General features: G+C 45.1%; 1 protein-coding gene across 1 annotated transcript in view; it reads left to right on the forward strand.

The window, feature by feature from the left end:
• The first annotated feature begins 7,603 nt into the window (after positions 1–7,603).
• DHX8 (DEAH-box helicase 8) overlaps positions 7,604–20,211 on the forward strand; it is a 94,625-nt gene continuing 82,017 nt past the window's right edge. The window contains exon 1 of the mRNA XM_077971826.1: positions 7,604–7,726. The gene's annotated coding sequence lies outside the window, so the exon portion shown is untranslated. The remainder of the gene's footprint in view (positions 7,727–20,211) is intronic.

The following is a 20,211-nucleotide window of genomic DNA, read 5'->3' on the forward strand; positions in this document are numbered from 1 at the left end:
TAGCCAGGGTGTGGTGGTGTGTGCCTGTATTCTTAGCTACTTGGGAAGCTGAGGTGGGAGGAATACTTGAACCCAGGAGGTTGAGGCTGCAGTGAGCCATGATTGCATCACTGCACTCCAGCCTGAGTGACAGAGACTCTGTCTCACAAAAAAAAAAAAAAAAAAAGAAAGAAAGAAAAGAAAAGAAAATGAAAAAGAGAAAACCTGAAGATTAACTGAGCCAATACGCAGCACCAGGGCTGGTGCACAATCCATGCCCAATAATTAGTAGATTGGGGGCACACCAAAGGGATGTTTTGGACAAATGTTAAATCAGTATTTGGCTGAGGCTGAAGAAAAATATCATTACCACATAATAAAATTATCAACTGGGCACGGTGGCTAATGCCTGTAATCCCAGTACTTTAGGAGGCCGAGGTGGGCAGATCACTTGAGGTCCAGAGTTCAAGACTAGCCTGGCCAACATAGTGAAACCCCACCTCTAATAATAATACAAAAATTAGCTGGGTGCGATGGCGCATGCCTGTAATCCCAGCTACTGAGGAGGTTGAGGCACGAGAATCACTTGAACCTGGGAGGTGGAGGTTGCAGTGAGCCGACATCTCACCACTGCACTCTGGCAGCAGAATGAAACTGTGTCTCGAAAAAATAAAATAAAATAAAATTCTCAGGGTCAAGAATAAATCTTATATTTTTTTAAAGATTGAGTTACTGCTGCAGTTAATTATTTAAAAAATTTAGTAGCATATTTCTAAAGTTTGTCCAAATGCAGAAATAATACTTTCTCAGCACATTCAGCACCTGAATTGTTCCTTTGGTCACTACTTGGCGCATTTAGGTTATGAGTAGAAGCTCACTTTCTATTATTATTACTATTATTATTATTATTTTATTAGTTTTTGAGATAGAGTCTCACTCTGTTGCTCAGGCTGGAGTGCAGTGGCACGATCTCAGCTCACTGCAATCTTCACCTTCTGGGTTCAAGCGATTCTCCTGCCTCAGCCTCCGCACCTGGCTAATTTTTGTATTTTTTGTAGAGACGGAGTTTCGCCATGTTGGCTAGGCTGTTCTTGAACTCCTGATCTCAAGTGATCTGCCTGTCTTGGCCTCCCAAAGTGCTGGGATTACAGGCATGAGCCACCGTGACCGGCTGATAAGTAGAAGTTCACTTTCATCTGGGGTTAATGGAGGGTCAAAACGTTTTTTAGATACCTCAGTTATCTGACATTTTCTTCTTTCTTTGTTTTTTTTTTTTTTTTAGATGGAGTCTCGCTCTGTCACCCAGGTTGGAGTGCAGTGGAGCAATTTCGGCTCACTGCAAGCTCCGCCTCCCAGGTTCACGCCATTCTCCTGCCTCAGCCTTCCGAGTAGTTGGGACTACAGGCGCATGCCACCACGCTAGGCTAATTTTTTGTACTTTTAGTAGAGATGGGGTTTCACCGTGTTAGCCAGGATGGTCTGGATCTCCTGACCTCGTGATCCGCCCGCCTCGGCCTCCCAAAGTGCTGGGATTACAGGCATGAGCCACCACGCCCGGCCTCTTTATTTTCTTTATTGTGATTGGATTGAATGAAACACGTCATGGATATTGTGTATGTTTTTTCTCTTCCTGAAATTTTGAAGTGACAATGTTGGCATTTGCTTTTGGTGCAACTTCACAAGATATGGAAATTCTCAGATTTGAGATTCTCAGATTGAGATCTAGCCAACACACACTCCTGATAATTGCATAGCTGTCCATCTACTTTTTATATCACCATTTGAAAGTTCCAAACTGTTTTGGTACATAGATCATCATTAAATATTAGAGCATTTTAAATCTTGAGACAATCATTTCAACACATAGAAAACAAGGAGATTTTTCACTTTTAAGTACATTGGGAATGCTTACCTACATTGAAATGGAATATTCACATATATCAATAAATAGAAATGACATGCCCTGTTTGGATTAACAACATTCTTTTTCTTTTTTTTTTTTTGAGACAGAGTCTTGCTCTGTCGCCCAAGCTGGTGTGCAATGGGGCAACCTCGGCTCACTGCAACCTCTGCCACCCAGGTTCAAGGGATTCTCCTGCCTCAGCCTCCCTAGTAGCTGGGATTACAGGCGTGTGCCACCATGCCCAGCTAATTTTTGTATTTTTAGTAGAGGTGGGGTTTCACCATATTGGCCAGCTGGTCTTGAACTCCTGACCTCAGGTGATCCACCCACCTCAGCCTCCCAAAGAGCTGGGATTACAGATGTGAGCCACCATGCTCAGCTGGATTAATGACATTCTTTTTTTTTTTTTTTTGAGGGGGGGTCGGGGGGACGGAGTCTCGCTCTGTTGCCCAGGCTGGAGTGCAGTGGCGTGATCTCGGCTCACTGCAAGCTCTGCCTCCTGGGTTCACGCCATTCTCCTGCCTCAGCCTCCGGAGTAGCTGGGACTATAGGTGCCTGCCACCACGCCTGGCTAATTTTTTGTATTTTTAGTAGAGACGGTGTTTCACCGTGTTAGCCAGGGTGGTGTCGATCTCCTGACCTTGTGATCCGCCCACCTCGGACTCCCAAAGTGCTGGGATTACAGGCATGAGCCACTGCACCCGGCCTAATGACATTCTTATGCTTGCAAAACGTGGTGGCCACATATACAGCCACACAATTGCTCATCATGTACAAGTTCTGAAATGCCACTGAAATAGATATTTTGCAATTTAATCTTCCGAAGGCCAAGGATGAAGCTGCAGCAGAATAGCAAATTTGGTCACATATTCAGATCTAAGCTGAACTTTGAGGCATTCTTAGTAGTTATCATTACGTAAAGTGACATTATGGCCAGGCACGGTGGCTCATGCCTATAATCTCTGCACTTTGGGAGGCTGAGGCAGGCAGATCACTTGAGACCAGGAGCTCAAGACCAGTCTGGCCAACACAGTGAAACCCCGTTTCTACTAAAAATACAAAAATTAGCCAGATGTGGTGGCACACATATGCAGTCCCAGCTACTTGGGAGGCTGAGGTAGGAAGATTGCTTGAACCTGGAAATGGAGGTTGCAGTGAGCTAAGATCATACCACTGCACTTCAGCATGGGCAACAGAGTGAGACTGTCTCAAAAATAAATAAATAAATAAGTGACATTCTGTTCTCTAGGCCTCAGTCTTCACTGCATGCTCCTCAGTCCCAGGAAAGCAGGGAGCTTGGGTTCTACAATTCTGACGCTTTCATCCATTTAGTTGCCCAAGCCAGAAACCTCTCATTTAAGATGAAATCCTATCAATTCCTTGTCTTAACTTTCTGCTGTATCTACCTTTATCCCTGATTCTGAGCTGCTATTTCTTATAGCTTTCACTCTTACCACCCTATAATTTATTTCTCCACATAGCAACAGTGACTAAATATATATAAACCAGATCCTGGTATTCCCCCTGCTGAAACCTCTCTATTGACTTCCCATCACTTTGAGTATGAACTTCAGCCTCCTTACTCTGGCCTAGGGGGTTCTCCTGGCTCCTGCCTACCTTGCCAACCTCGTTTAGAATTGCCCTGTCTGCCAGGGGCAGTGACTCATGCCTGTAATCCCAGCACTTTGGGACGCTGAGGCAGACAGATTGCTTGAGCCCAGGAGTTCCAGACCAGCCTGGGCAACATGGTGAAAACTTGTCTCTACAAAAAATACAAAAAACTAGCCAGGCATGATGGCATGCACCTGTAGTCCCAGCTATTTGGGAGGCTGAGGTGGGAGGATCACTTGAGCCCAGGAGGTCAAGGCTGCAGTGAGCTGTGATGGTGCCACTGCACTCTAGCCTAGGCAGCAGAGTGGCACCTTGTTGCTAAAAAACCCCCCAAAACCGAAAAAACTCCCTCCTCCTGAATTGCAGTTTCCTAGCCAAACAGGATTCATTTCTGTTCTCTGAACACCTCAGTGCATTCCTGCTCTGTGACTTTCTGTATGCTCTTCTGTCTACCTGAATGCTTCCCACTGTTGCACCTTGCTGGCTCCTTTTCATCCTTCAACTGTATTAAATGTCACTTTTTAAGATAAGTCTCTCTCTTTCTTTCTTCCTTTCTTTCTTTCTCTTTCTTTCTCTTTCTTTCTTTCTTTCTTTTTCTTTCTTTCTCTTTCTCTCTTGCCTTTCCTTCCTTCTCTTCTTTCTTTCTCTCCTTCCTTCCTTCTTTTCTTTCTTTCACTCTTGTTGCCCAGGCTGGAGTGCTATGGTGCCATCTTGGCTCACCGCAACCTCCGCCTCCCAGGTTCAAGCAATTTTCCTGCCTCAGCCTCCCTAGTAGCTGGCATGTGCCACCACGCCCAGCTAATTTTGTATTTTTAGTACAGACGGGGTTTCTCCATGTTGGTCAGGCTGGTCTCGAACTCCCGACCTCAGGTGATCCGCCCTCCTTGGCCTCCCAAAGTGCTGGGGTTACAGGCATGAGCCACCGTGCCTGGCAGTTTGTTTTGTTTTTAGTCTGCAAAGTGGGAAATAATATCCCTGTTGTGAGACTCCACTGGCACCAAGTGGGAAGGGGATTCTCTGCCCTAATAGCTTCCCTGACAGAGGCAGGAAGGTCTCCAATGAATCTGTTTAAAGCTATTTTACTTGGTTTATTTTCTCTTCTCTCCCAGTCTATCAAGGTGATTGTGAATACCCCATGAGATACCAGATGTGAAAGTGCTTCATCATCCAAACGGGACTGGGAGAAGGAGCCCAACTAGTTACCTTCCTACTGGAAGGCATGGTCCCACTGACACAGTGTCTGCTCATGAACACATGGTAGTTGCTGAAGAAATGTCCTTTGAGGAGTGTTTTGTAGCCTGAATGTGTTCTCTGCACCCTGCTTTCTCTCATTCTTTTATCCATTTGCTCGTTTGTTCACATGGCCAGCATTCTTTGAGTACTGCCCTCTGCCAGTCCTTGTCTGGGCACTGGGTATAGAGTGGAGTGAACAAGGCAAACCTGGTTCTTGCTCTCAAGCAGTAAACAATCTATGGGACAGAGAGAGTCCTAGAGGATTCCAGTGCTGTGTGATTGGTGTCAGGATAGAGGGACACACAGGGGGACTGTAGGACTGCAGAGTTCTCATATTGGTCCTTCTCAAGTATAAGGGGGATCTGCTAAGCATGGAATTTCCCAGCCCAACCTGAGATATATCCCTTTGCTCTCATAGATCCAGGGTAGACAGCAGATAGAGAAGCTCTAGGAAGGTCCCAGGGGAGGAACCCCGACAGGGCACATTCTTACTGTAACCTTACTGCCCTGACCCTGCTGTCTCCCTGCAAGGCATCTGAAGCACCAGCCTTGCCATTTTAGCCTTCTCCAATTAGACATCACTCATGAAGGCAGGGAGACTTGGAGTGAAGCCTGGCCAATGGGTTATTTATTCTATCGCTTGAATCACAATACATCTCCAAACTTACCCTTGATTTGGCTAATTCAAGAGATTAGGGCCCAGATGTGATGGGGGCTGGGCTGTCACAAAGTGTCACAAACCCCTCATTTTGTGCCAGCTGATGAGAGACTAATTGCCCAGACGGTGAGAGAGCATGATTAGCCCTTCTTTTATGCCAAGCCCCGAGGGAGATGAGAATCAATCGTGAAGCCCGGTGGGAGGGTCTCTACTGTCTCAATGCACTCTCTGAAGCTGGAGAGAATGTCCCTGATGAATATGCAGTAGAGGAAACTGATTTGTCTTCCTGCTTAGCTTCAGCCAGGTCCAGCAATAACTTTTGATTCTGGCAGACTCTGTGTTCAACATGGCTCTTCCCTCCAAGTCTTCTCTCTCTGGCTGCATATTTTGTTTCCCCCCTTTTCCTGCATACTTCACTTCTTCACCTCCCACACATCCTTTTCAATGTTTTTATGTTCTTGGCAACCCTTACCAAGGACAAGAGTGACCTCCTACTCACCAAGGTTAATGTTTACCACAATGGTCCTCATCTATTTGACCTCTCTGTAATGTTTGAAGCTGTTGGCCACTTTTTCCTTCTGGAATCTCTTTCCTTGTCTTCTGGGAGTCCTTCCTCTCTCACTTTTCTAATCTTTTCTTCTCCATCTCCAATTTCCTCCCCTATCCTGAAATTTTTTTTTTTTTTTTTTTTTTTTTTTTTTTTTTTTGAGACGGAGTCTGGCTCTGTTGCCCAGGCTGGAGTGCAGTGGCTGGATCTCAGCTCACTGCAAGCCCCGCCTCCCGGGTTCACGCCATTCTCCTGCCTCAGCCTCCCAAGTAGCTGGGAGTACAGGCGCCCGCCACCTCGCCCGGCTAATTTTTATTTTTATTTTAGTAGAGACGGGGTTTCACCGTGTTAGCCAGGATGGTCTCGATCTCCTGACCTCGTGATCCGCCCGTCTCGGCCTCCCAAAGTGCTGGGATTACAGGCTTGAGCCACCGCGCCCGGCCCTGAAAATGTTGATATGTTCCCAGTTCTCTGTTTCAGTTCTTTTCCTATTCTCTTTGCTCCTTCAGAGAGTGACAGATACTGTCGGTTGCCAATTCAACACCCATTCTCTCTTCTTTTTTTTCTTCTTTTTGAGACGGAGTTTCGCTCTTGATTCCCAGACTGGAGTGCAATGGCACAATCTTGGCTCACTGTAACCTCCGCCTCCCAGGTTCAAAAGATTCTCCTGCCTCAGCCTCCCAAGTAGCTGGGATTACAGGCATGCACCACCATGCCCAGCTAATTTTGTGTTTTTAGTAGAGATGGGGTTTCTCTATGTTGGTCAAGCTGGTCTTGAACTCCCGACCTCAGGTAATCTGCCTGCCTCAGCCTCCCAAAGTGCTAGGATTACAGGAGTGAGCCACAGTGCCTGGCCTTTTTTTGTTTTTGATTTTTGTTTTTTGTTTGTTTGTTTGTTTGTTTTAGATGAAGTCTTGCTCTGTCGCCCAGGCTGGAGTGCACCGGTGCTATCTTGGTTCACCGTAACCTCTGCCTCCTGGGTTCAAGTGATTCTCCTGCCTCAGCCTTCCGAATAGCTGGGATTACAGGAGCACGCCACCATACTTGGCTAATTTTTGTTTTTGTTTTTGTTTTTGTTTTTTGTTTTTTGAGACGGAGTCTTGCTCAGTCGCCCAGGCTGGAGTGCAGTGGTGTGATCTCAGCTCACTGCAAGCTCTGCCTCCTGGGTTCACACCATTCTCCTGCCTCAGCCTCCCATGTAGCTGGGACTACAGGCACCTGCCACCATGCCTGGTTAATTTTTTTTTTTTTTTTTTTTGATTTTCAGTAGAGACGGGGTTTCACCATGTTAGCCAGGCTGGTCTTGAACTCCGGACCTTGTGATCCGTCTGCCTCAGCCTCCCAAAGTGCTAGGATTACAGGCATGAGCCACCACGCCCAGCCATTGTGTCTTCTTGTTCAGGGAGAGTGACCCCTCCTCTGTGCCAAAGGATGAATCATAATTGGTTCAAACAATCATGGTAAATCATTTATCTCTGCCTGTGATTTAAGAGTGGATATGTAGGCTGGGCGCCTGGCTGTCAGCCTGGCTGACAGAATGAGACTCCATCTCAAAAAAAAAAAAAAAAAGAGTAGACATGTGACATACTCCTTGCCAATGGAGCACAAACAGAAGTTTGGGTGGGAGGGATTTCAGGGAACAAATGTGTGGGGAGAAGCTGTGCTTTATACCTTTAAACAAGATTTGAGGAGATGGTGCCTGAAGCTGTAGAATCCATCTGCAACTGAGCCTGGGGAGAAGTTGAACAGAATCAGTCACAGTGATGCTGTCCTGAGCTTTGATGTAGTTAAGCCAGTAAGTGAATCAATCCTGGACTGAACTTGCTATTCTCATTTTTAAGTTGCTGTGAGTTGGGTTTTCTGCTACCTGCAACTGAAAGCATTCCCAATGGTACATGGGGAGATACTAACATCTCCCATAACTTTGACTACCAGCTCTGCACTGTTGCTGCCAAAGTTTATGAGTTTAATTCAGATCTCTTACTTGCAGCATGACAGATGTCTTCACATGAATATCCCTCACACTTAAGATCTAAACAAAACCCCATCTGTACATCCTCTTATTCTCAGGCCAAGTCAACTGGCTTTCTATCATCCTGCAGTATTTTGTTCATACCTCTGTTAGAGCACTTGTCCCATGAGTTTGTTTGTTTAACTGTGTCTGTCTTCCCCTTTAGAATTTAAATTCTCCTTTAGAACCTTATCACATCTTTTTTTTTTTTTTGACAGAGTCTTGCTCTTGATCTGTCTCCAGGCTGGATTGCAGTGGTGCGATCTCGGCTCACTGCAACCTCCGCCTCCCAGGTTCAAGCGATTCTCCCACCTCAGCCTCCCGAGTAGCTGGGACTACAAGCGCCGGGCACCATGCCCAGCTAATTTTTATATTTTTAGTAGAGATGGGGTTTCAATATGTTGGCCAGGCTGGTCTCGATCTCCTGACCTCATGATCTGCCTGCCTTAGCCTCCCAAAGTACTGGGATTACAGGCATAAGCCGCTGTGCCCGGCCTAGAACCTTGTCACATCTTTAAATCCCTAGTATTAAGTAGGAGCTATTACATTCTTGTTGAACAAATTAATTGGCAAATGTTCAGAATATTCAGAGGTCTTCAACGGCAAGTAATACAATATCTAAAGACGAGTGACTTAAATTATAAAGATGTTTAGCTATCTCACAAAATGTGAACTTTGGAGTTACATGGTTCCAGGGTTAGTTAAGCAGTTCAGCAAAGTTAGGAAACTGAGTCAGAATATCTGAGATCCTCTTGGGTTAGAATCTCTGAGATTCTTCATTGTTGCAAAGTTAGCTGCCACAGCTCCAACATTACGTCTTTGCACAACAGTCTTCCAAACAGGAAACAAGGGAAGCAGGTCTTGATGGCAGCAAAAAGGGCTTCTACTTCACATACCTCTCTCTTTTTAGGGGAGCAAATCCTTCCAGAAACACCTCTCTGCATTGTTAATTGGAATTGTGTTATGTATCCCCTTGGATCAATATCTGGCAAAGGGAACAGCAATAACCAAGATCGGCTTAGAACGATTTTGAGTCATTCCTGGTGTTGAGCATGTTGCTGTCTGACCAAAGGAGGATTCTGAATCAAGGTCGGGAGTATCTACCGGATAGATGATTAATGATACTTGCCCTTGATGTGGTGTCCTGAGTCCAAGCTCTTCCAGAACCCTCACTGTTTCTTGGGCACTTCTAAGATACACATAGCTCTGTGGTCAGCCTGTTCCTTTGTAGAACAATCCCTATATTCTCCATGTTTAGTGATCCATAGCAGAGGCTGATTATGTGCAGTTGTATAACTCTGTGAACGTGCTCTTTAGCAGGGCTAGTGCACACAGGAGTCAGTTCGGGGGGGTGGATGGCGGCAACTTTGCTTGTCAAGTCATGCACTATGGCATGGGGTTGTGTCTGTTTGGAAGTAGGAGTATCTTGTTGCAATTCTCACAAAGGCACTCTAATGACTGTGGCTGCTATGTCTTCCAGAAAGGCTGTACCAGCATGGTGAGTGTATAATGGACATGAGCATGGACATGGGATGGACATGAGAATGTTCATCTTTCTATACCCTCTCCATTACTAGGTATAATCACTCTAGAAAATCTTTAATAATCTTTTATCTGGTCCCCTTGGCTCTAGCCTTTCCCTATGCACTTGATATTTACTCCCAGATTTACCTTCCCCCAAATCTCAAAGCAGTTGCTTCCTTACCTAAAATCTTCTGTGACCGTCTTTTTTTTTTTTTTTGAGACAGAATCTTGCTCTGTCACCCAGGCTGGAGAGCAGTGGTGCGATCTCAGCTCACTGCAACCTCCACCTCCCAGGTTCAAGTGATTCTCCTGCCTCAGCCTCTCGAGTAGCTGAGATTACAGGCACGCACCACCATGCCTGGCTAATTTTTTGTATTTTTAGTAGAGACAGGGTTTCACCATTTTGGCCAGGCTGGTCTCGAACACCTGACCTCAAGTGATCTGCCCACCTCAGCCTTCAAAAGTGCTGAGATTACAGGCATGAGCCACTGCACCAGATCTGTGTCTTATTAGGTAAACATTAAACCCCTTATTTGACATTATGGGCCCCTCAAGATCTGGCCCCACCCTATGATCCCAGCCTTATTTCTCATTATGAATCTTTCACTGAAGCCAAAAATTTTTTTATGCTGTTCTCCACCCTCAAATTCCTTTCTTCTTCTTTTCTGCTTATTCTTGAAGACATGGCTCAGATCCAGTCTCCTGCAGAAACATTCCTTGGCTGCTCTAGCCTACCCTCTTATCACCTCTGAATTCCTTCATTTCAGTGGTTCTCAAGTTTGGCTGCGTGTTGGGATTACCTGGCGAGCTTTAGAAAATACCATTGCCTGGGTCTGGCCATAGGCATTTTTATTTAATCAATCTTGGTGCCAGATTGGACTCTGGGATATTTAAATACTCCCTAGGTGATTCTAATGTGCAGCCAAATTCCTGGACTCATTTGGAGTTTTTGTGTTGCATTTGGGAGCTTTAAAAATCAGATTCCTGAGCTGCACCTCCAGAGGTTCTGACATCTATATAAAAGCTCCCCAGGTGATTCTAAAGTGAAGCTTGATTGAGGGCCACTGTTCTGTGGTTACATATTTTTATTAATATTTTGTTTTTTGTTGTGTTGTGTTTTTTTGAGAATTTCCCTCCATTGCCCAGGCTGGAGTACAATGGCGCCATCTCAGCTCACTACAACCTCCACCTCCCGATTTCAAGTGATTCTCTTGCCTCAGCCTCCCAAGTAGCTGGGATTACAGGCATGTCCCACTATGTCCAGCTAATATTTTTTATTTTTATTAGAGATGGGGTTTCACTATGTTGGTGATTTTTAGAATCTCTGACACCAGACTGGTCTCGAACTCCTGGCCTCAAGTGATCTGCCTGCCTCGGCCTCCCAAATTCCTGGGATTACAGGTGTGATCCATTGCACCTGGCCTCTTAAATATTTTTATACTTCCCACGATATCATGCACACAGTAGGGGCTTAATTATGGCTAATTGTTTATTCATTGACTGATCAAGGAGAAATAGAATGACATAAGTGTGTAAAAGATATTTGACAACTGTAATGTGCTGTGCAAGTATAAGAGTTTATTATTGAGAGGTTATTATTGCTATTTAAATTTCCAAACTTTTGTAATTTCTGAGGTAAGGCCATGTTTTATTTTTTATTTATTTTTTATTTATTATTTATTTATTTATTTTTGAGATGGAGTCTTGCTCTGTCACTCAGGCTGGAGTGCAGTGGCTCGATCTCGGCTTACTGCAAGCTCCGCCTCCCAGATTCACGCCATTCTCCTGCCTCAGCCTCCCCAGCAGCTGGGACTACAGGCGCACGCAGCCACACCCGGCTAATTTTTTTGTATTTTTAGTAGAGATAGGGTTTCACCGTGTTAGCCAGGATGGTCTCAATCTCCTGACCTCGTGATCCACCTGCCTCGGCCTCCCAAAGTGCTGGGATTACAGTGAGCCACCGCACCCAGCCAGTAAGGCCATGTTTTGTACCAGTGAGTGTTTGGGAAAGTTTGTTGAGTGGGTACATAAAGGGGGTCCCATTACAATACTGTAATGCTGTACAGTACTCAGATTTCAGCTTTGACACACGGATTTAGCAGTGCCCAGTGTCCTAGGCTGTGGCAACACTTGGGAATTCTTGGTTTGGAGAAGAGGCTAGGGCCTTGAATTCATATGCTATTAAGGCTTATCTTTTTATCTTTTTAGTTCAGAGGCGAAACCAATAAAAATGCTTCTTTCCAAATCTCTTTTTATTCTCACCTGCACATATCCTCAGGTACAAATGTTGATGTGTGGCCCCTGCCCCAAAACGGATTCATCCTCTCTTTTTTTCTTTAGAGCACATATTTTGCAAATCTGGAGCAAGACAGGGGTGGGGGTGGGAGCAAGGAGGTGCTTTGGAGGGGGAATGTGATAGGGTAAGGGGGTAGAAGGGGAGGGTTGAAAGTAGCACTGAAGCCAGACCCATGTATAAAGAGACTCAGTTATTCTTTATACATGGCTTTATACATATATATTCCTCCTCCCCCTGGTTAACTATAGAAATTATATATGTTCAGTGTATATGTTCAGACAATATGAAATACAAAAAGCTGTTTGTGTGCGGTGGCTCCCGCCTGTAATCCCAGCATTTTGGGGAGCTGAGGTGGGTGAATCACTTGAGGCCAGGAGTTTGAGGCCAGCTTGGCCAACATGGTGAAACCCTGTCTCTACTAAATAATACAAAAATTAGCTGGATGTGGTGGTGGTGCAGCAGGACGAGCCGGAGACAAAACTTCTCAGACACCGAGTTAAAGAAGGAAGGGGTTTATTCGACCGGGGGCATGAGTAAGACTCCTGTCTCAAGAGCTGAGCTCCCGGAGTGAGCATTTCCTGTCCATTTTAAGAGCTCACAACTCTAAGGGGGTGCACGTGAGAGGGTCGTGATCAATTGAGCAAGCAGGGGGTACGTGACTGGGGGCTGCATGCACCAGTAGTTAGATTGAAACAAAATAGGTTAGGGATTTTCACAGTGCTTTTCTATACAATGTCTGTAATCTATAGATAACATAACTGATTAGGTCAGGGGTTGATCTTTAATTACCAGGCCCAGGGTGTGGTGCCGGGCTGTCTGCTTGTGGATTTCATTTCTGCCTTTTAGTTTTTACTTCTTCTTTCTTTGGAGGCAGAAATTGGGCATAAGACAATATGAGGGGTGGTCTCCTCCCTTAGTGGGTGCCTGTAATCCCAGCTACTCAGGAGGCTGAGGCAAGAGAATCGCTTGAATCTGGGAGGTGGAGGTTGCAGTGAGCCAAGATTGCGCCACTGCACTCCAGCCTGGTGACACAGTGAGGCTCCATCTCAAAAAAAAAAAAAAAGCCTCTCAGAAACATACATATACATATGACTGCCCATAATCTCACCACCCAGAGAGCACCATTGTTATTGGAATTTTTTTCACTTTTCTTTCTTTCTTTTTTTTTTTTTTGAGATGGAGTTTTGCTCTTGTTGCCCAGGCTGGAGTGTAATGGCGTGATCTCGGCTCACCGCAACCTCCACCTCCTGGGTTCAAGCGATTCTCCTGCCTCAGCTTCTCGAGTAGCTGGGATTACAGGCGTGTGCCACCACACCCAGCTGATTTTGTATCTTTAATAGAGACGGGGTTTCTCCATGTTGGTCAGGCTTGTCTCGAACTCCTGACCTCAGGTGATCTGCCTGCCTCAGCCTCCCAAAGTGCTGGGATTACAGGCGTGAGCCACTGCTCCCATCCTTACTTATTTATTTATTTTTGAGATAAGAGTCTTGCTTTGTCACCCAGGCTGGAGTGCAACGGCGTGATCTCATCTCATTGCAACCTCCGCCTCCTAGGTTCAAGGATTCTCCTGCCTCAGCCCCCTGAGTAGCTGGGATTACAGGCACGCACCACCATGCCCCACTAATTTTTGTATTTTTAGTAGAGAAGGGGTTTCGCCATGTTGGTCAGGCTGGTCTCGAATTCCTGACCTCAGGTCATCCGCCCTCCTCGCCTCGGACAGTGTTGGTATTACAGGCGTGAGCCACCTTGCCCAGCCTCTTTCAGTTTTATTTCTATGCATAATAAAATGGTATTATGTGATGGCCTTATTTTATTTTTTTTTTTTTTTGAGACAGGGTCTGGCTCTGTCATCCAGGCTGGAGTGCAGTGGTGTGATCTTGGCTCACTGCAACCTCCACCACCTGGGGTCAAGCCATCCTCCCACCTCAGCCTCCCAAGTAGCACAGGCCACCACACCCAGCTAATCTTTTTATTTTTTGGAGAGATGGAGGGGTCTCAAACTCCTGGGCTCAAGCGATCTTCCCGTCTCGGCCTCCCAAAGTGCTGGGATTACAGGTGTGAGCCACTGTGCCCAGTCCTGATTTTTTACCTTCACTTAGCAATATATCATGAACATTTATTTGCCTTTGTCAGTAAATATTCTTCTATAGCAAGAACATTGAATATTAGTTGGCAAGCTTTTTCTATAAAGGTCTGGATAGCAAATGTTTCAGGCTTTGTGGGTCATACGGTTTGTTGCAACTCTGTTGTTCTAGCATGAAAACAGCCATAGACAACACATAAACAAATGAGTGTGGCTGCGTTTCAATAAAACTTTATTTACAAAAACAGGCTGGAGATTTATTTGACTTGTGGATGTGTTTCCGGACTCCTATCTTATAGCACTATTTCTTTTTTAGAGCTCACTAAGATCCCGTTGTATGTCTACTCTTCAATTTTTATTCTCTTAACCTTGAATATTTAGTTCATTTCCATTTTTTAATATTACAGAGAATCGTTGCAAGTAGTATCTGTGCATCTTTGTTTCCCCCAACCCCCAAGATAAATTTCTAGAAGTGTATTGATGGGCCATGGGGTTTGCCTAATTTTTAGAGCTTGTGACTCAAATTGTCCAGTGGTCCTTCAGGAAGTACAGGAAGTACTTCTCGCATCCTTGCCAAAACTGGGTATTAAAATTCCTTTTAATCTTTGTCAATATACTTTTTTTTTGACACGGAGTCTCACTTTGTCGCCAGACTGGAGTGCAGTAGCGCGATCTCGGCTCACTGCAACCTCTGTCTCCCGGGTTCAAGCAATTCTCCCACCTCAGCCACCTGAGTAGCCGGGACTACAGGCATGCACCACCATGCCCAGCTAATTTTTATATTTTTAGTAGAGACAGGGTTTCACCATTTTGGCTAGGATGGTCTCGATCTCTTGACCTCGTGATTCACCTGCCTTGGCCTCCCCAAGTGCTGGAATTATAGGCATGAGCCACCGTGCCCAGCCGATATATACTTTAAAATATTTTTAGCTGTAATTTTGATCCTGTGGCATCTTAATTTAATGGTGTTTGTTACCACAAAACCAGTGTTTGCAGATCATGAAGCAAAGATACATGTGCCCTTTGTCTCCAAGATGTTGGCTTTGACATGCTGTGAAACTGCCCTAAGGGACAGTTAGATAAAACAAATTACTTGCTTCAGAAGCAAACCCTGTCTGTCAAGTTATTGGATACAGGCTGAGACCCCAGAGCCCTGCTCACAGGTAAGTATGCAGTGGAGAAAGTAGGAAGATTACTATAAGTCTGAAGTTAAATATCCTCTTTTTCCGACCTCCAATAAAGGGAAATGTATTTTGGAACTTATATAAAAATCTCTTTGTGATTTTTGCCCTAGAAAACAAACCTGACTCCTTTGTTTTAAGTCCAGGGGCTGATGGTCCACCCTCAGGGATGGGGGGTGTGTCCTGTCACACAGGAGGTGGTGCTTTGTGTGGCTTCCAGTCTCTGCTGGCTCTTTAGGAGTTCAATTTGGGAAAGGGAAAAATAAGGCAACTTAAGTTGCTGCCATCAGTTCCTGGGATGAATGGCTAAGGATGATGGTGCTGATGAACAATTTGCATCTAAGAGGCTGTTTGGGAGTTGGAGAATAGCCCATGATTGCAGATAAACACCACCTGCCATGCTGTCCACCGCAGCCCCCCTTCTACTTGGGAGGCAGAGGTTCTCCTTTTCCTTCTCTCTCCATTGTTTTTGTGCTAATGCTTTGGAGCTGGATGAGAAAACTGGATTTATAGAAAGTCTAGTTGGTTCCTCTGGAAAGAGCCATTTCCAGTTGAGGCTTGTCTACATTTTAACTAAATCAGAAAAATGGTGGCTGGAGAGGCTCTTTAAAAAAAAAAAAAAATTATTGGCTGGGCATGGTGGCTCATGCCTGTAATCACAGCACTTTGGGAGGCTGAGGTGGGTGGATCATGAGGTCAGGAGATCGAGACCATCCTGGCTAACAAGGTGAAACCCCGTCTCTACTAAAAATACAAAAAATTAGCCAGGAGTGGTGGCGGGCGCCTGTAGTCCCAGCTACTCGGGAGGCTGAGGCAGGAGAATGGCGGGAACCCAGGAGGCAGAGCTTGCAGTGAGCCAAGATTGAGCCACTGCACTCCAGCCTGGGCGACAGAGCGAGACTCCATCTCAAAAAAAAAAAAAAAAAAAAAAATTATGCTTACCCTACTTTCAAGCCAATTAGTTATTTTTTTGTTTATTATTATTTTTTTTTTATTTATGTGCTTTTTGCAGAGGCTCTTTCCCAGTCCTTGATGGTCCCCTTTGTGTGGACTGCGGACATCATGATTGTTGGAATGCAGATTCCATGGCCCTACACCAGATCCCTGGTTGACTGGGAATCTGCATTTTGGCAAGCTTGCCTGGGTGATCTTATAAACCCTAAGGCAGTTGGTACTAAACCTAGGTGAGCCTCATGATTAATTGGAGGGTGTTAAAAACTATAGATCTTCAAGCCCTGGTCCCTGGAGATTCTGATTCCACAGGCTGGAATCTGTACATGGGAAGAGTTCTCCCAAGGGACTCTGGAAGCAGCCAGGTATAGGAATCACCACCTTAAGGAAATTACTGGAGGTGAAATACTCAGACTCTCTTATTCACTCTATAAGAGTTAGAGCAGAAGAGGCCAGGAGGGGGCCGGAGGTGCCAGGATCCTTTCTGGGGCTGTGTTTGTGTTCCTCTTTGGACCTGGGCTGATTGCTTGGAGCCAAGCAAGCATTAACTGCAGAGTTTAGAAACACTTTGGATCAGCCTCTCATTTGCTTGTGGGAGGGAATTGCAACCCCAGAAACTGGTTTCATCACTGAGCATGTCTGAGCTGGGGGAGGATATGGGGTGGGATGGAAAGGGCATTGGACTAAGCAGGCCTAAAATATTTTGGGTTTTTGTTTGTTGTTGTTTGAGATGGAGGTCTTGCTATGTTGCCCAGGCTGGTCTCAAACTCCTGGGTTCAAATGATCTGGCCTCAGACACCTGAGTAGCTGAGACTGCAGGTGCACACCACTGTGCCTGGCTAGAAAATGTTTATTCTAAGTTTAGTCAATTCTGTCAACTTGAGCAACTTTACCTAATGTCTCTGATCTTCAGAGTTTTTATTCGTAAAATGAATATAACTCTCATTGTAAACTTATATACAGCCAGGCGCGGTGGCTCACGCCTGTAATCCCAGCACTTTGGGGGGCCGAGACGGGCGGATCACGAGGTCAGCAGATCGAGACCATCCTGGTTAACACGGTGAAACCCCATCTCTACTAAAAATACAAAAAAAAATTAGCCGGGTGTGGTAGCGGGCCCCTGTGGTCCCAGCTACTCAGGAGGCTGAGGCAGGAGATTGGCATGAACCCGGGAGGCGGAGCTTGCAGTGAGCCGAGATTGCACCACTGTATTCCAGCCTAGGTGACAGAGCAAGACTCTGTCTCAAAAAAAAAAAAATTATATACAATTTATTAATATAAGAAGGAATGGAAATAATAAACAGCATTAGGACAATGCACTAAATCATAGAAATGCAAATTCAAACCAACCTGAAGTACAATTTCACATATATGTAAGTTTTTTGTTTTTGTTTTTGTTTTTTTTGAGATGGAGTCTCACTCTGTTGCCCAGGCTGGAGTGCAGTGGCATGATCTCAGCTCACTGAAGCCTCTGCCTCCCAAGTTCCAGCGATTCTCCTGCCTCAGCCTCCCAACTAGCTAGGACTACAGGTGCCCACCACCACACCTGGCTAATTTTTGTATTTTTAGTAGAGACAGGGTTTCACCATGTTGACCAGGCTGGTCTCGAACTCCTAACCTCAGGTGATCCCCCCGCCTTGACCTTCCAAAGTGCTGGGATTACAGGCGTGAGACACCGCACAGGGCCAAGATTTTTAATATTAAAGTAGTCAGGGTGTGGTTCATGCCACTGGATAGGTTACACTCTATACAAATGAAGGATTCTGCCCAGGACCAATCAGAGGCATCCCGCCTGTGACCTATGAGCAAATGAAGTCTTCAGAATGGACCATTTACAGAAATTCCCGTTTTTGACATAAGGGAGGGGAGGTTCAGAGAGGGAGGGGCCTACCCAGTGACTCATGTCTGAAATCCCAGCGTTTTGAGAGGCTGAGGTTGGAGGATGGCTTGAGGCCAGGAGTTTGAGGCTTCAGTTGAGGCAGGAGAATAGTGTTTGGAGGCAGGAAACCTAAGGCCAACCCACAGCTGCCTTCTTGGAATTGGACTGAAAGAAAAACCCCACCTTTCCATGATCAAGTAATGAGGGGCCAAAGGCCCCTCCCTCTCTGAACCTCCCCTCCCTTATGTCAAAAATGGGAATTTCTGTAAATGGTCCATTCTGAAACCTTCATTTGCTCATAGGTCACAAGTGGGATGCCTCTGATGGGTCCTGGGCAGAGTTCTGCCTCTTATTGGTCCTGGGCAGAATCCTTCATTTGTATAGAGTGTAACCTATCAGACGCTGCTAAAGGGTACTTAGGGGTGTCACCATGCTCTTTTAATTTAATGAAAACCCCAAGACACATTACAATCAGGGTTCTTGAGCCACTCTGTGGAGTGTACTTTCACTTCAATAAATGTATGCTTTCATCTTCTATTGTTTTGTTCTGGGCATTTTGTTCAATTCTTTGTTCGATGCGCCAAAACTCTGGACAACTCACAGTCAAGGCTTCCCATCCTAAAACACAGTGAGCTATACTTATGCCACTGCACTCAGCCTGGGCGACAGAGTGAGACCCTGCCTCTACAAAAATAGTAATAATAATAATAAAATAAAAGTAGATTTATGCAATGGAACACTATGCAGAGATTTAAAAAAAAATCATTCATTATGAAGACCACGTAGCAACAAGGAAAACATTTATAAATGTTAAGTGAGAGTAGCAGAACCCCAGATGGTACACTCTTTGACTATAACCATGCACACCAAGAGAGAGCGTGTAGACAGGACCAGGAGGTAACATGCAAAGCAGGATAATTGTGCAGAGGATAGGCTTATAGCTGCTTTTTTCTTTGCCAAAATTAAAAACAATTTTACTGTTACATTCTTTTTTCATAATAGGAATGACTAATTCCTGCCCTTCCTACCATGCTGGCTTGTTCGGGGGACCAAATGAAAAACAGAAAACTGTTGTGTCTTCCTGTAGGATGTTGGAGTTAATCTACCATGCATGACTCATGTTTCCATCCCTATCAGCCTGGGTAGGGAAGCACCAAGCTGAGGACTCTGGGTCCTTTCAGGCTCTAATGACAATGCACACCCAGGATTTGTGGAGTATGTATACAGTTGTCTGGGCCAACTACTGTGGGAGGAGAAAAAGAAGTCACATTGCTACTAGCCATCAAGAGCTCACAAAATAGAGATGTAGACATCATTTGGGGCTATCTACTTATCCTAGTGATTCTCAACTGAGGTTGATACTTAAAAAAATTTTTTTTATTTTCCTTTTTTTTAAAGTTTGAAGAGATTGATACTTTTGATTGTCACAGTGATTGGCTTTTGATTGTCACAATGGTTGGGAGGGTTACTACCACTCACATATAGTAAATGAAGGATGGGATAGTACTACACAAAAAATTGTCTAGCTCCAAATGTCCTTAGTATCTCTGATGAGAAGCACTGATCTAGTCCATAGTCAGGGCTGCCAGGTATGGGTGTGTAGGTTGCCCACTATACAACTCTTGAGGGAACCATTCCCCTGGTGGCTAAGTGTGTGAATTCTGAAACCATACTGCCTGAGTTCAAATGCAAACTGGAATTGGCCCCCATCCCCTACTTCTTCTTCTTTTTTTTTTTTTTTTTTTTTTTTTTTTTTGAGACTGAGTCTTGCTTTACTACCCAGGCTGGACTCCAGTGGCACAATCACAGCTCACTGCAAACCCTATCTTCTGGGCTCAAGTAATCCTCCTACCTCAGCCTCCTGAATAGCTGGGACCATAGTCACCACCACCACACCTGGTTACTTTTTAAGTTTTTTGTAGAGATAAGGTCTCCCTATGTTGCCCAGGCTAGACTCAAACTCTCAGGCTCAGGTGATCCTCCTGCCTCGGCCTCCCAAAGTGCTGGGATTACAGGCGTGAGCCACCAGACCTGGCCTGGAAGCTCTTGAACATATTGCTTATCTTCTGTGGACCTCAGTTTACTCATTTATAAAATGGGAAGAGCAATAGTAACATAACTCATAATGATAACATAAGAATATGTTATCAATAATGTATGTGCCTGGCACATAGTAAACATTCAATTCATGTTCAATGATTATTATTCTCTGAGATCTGACCTCCCCATTGACTGGGGTGGGGCCCTGGTGTCTACCCCCCGATAAAGATCACGTATGTCTGGATTCCTGCTCTCCCTGAGGCTTAACTTTCCTGGTTCCACCTGTAATCTTATTGAGAACTCCCCTTGTTGCCT

This window comes from Macaca mulatta, chromosome 16 (assembly GCF_049350105.2).
Source record: "Macaca mulatta isolate MMU2019108-1 chromosome 16, T2T-MMU8v2.0, whole genome shotgun sequence".
Lineage (NCBI taxonomy): Eukaryota > Metazoa > Chordata > Mammalia > Primates > Cercopithecidae > Macaca > Macaca mulatta.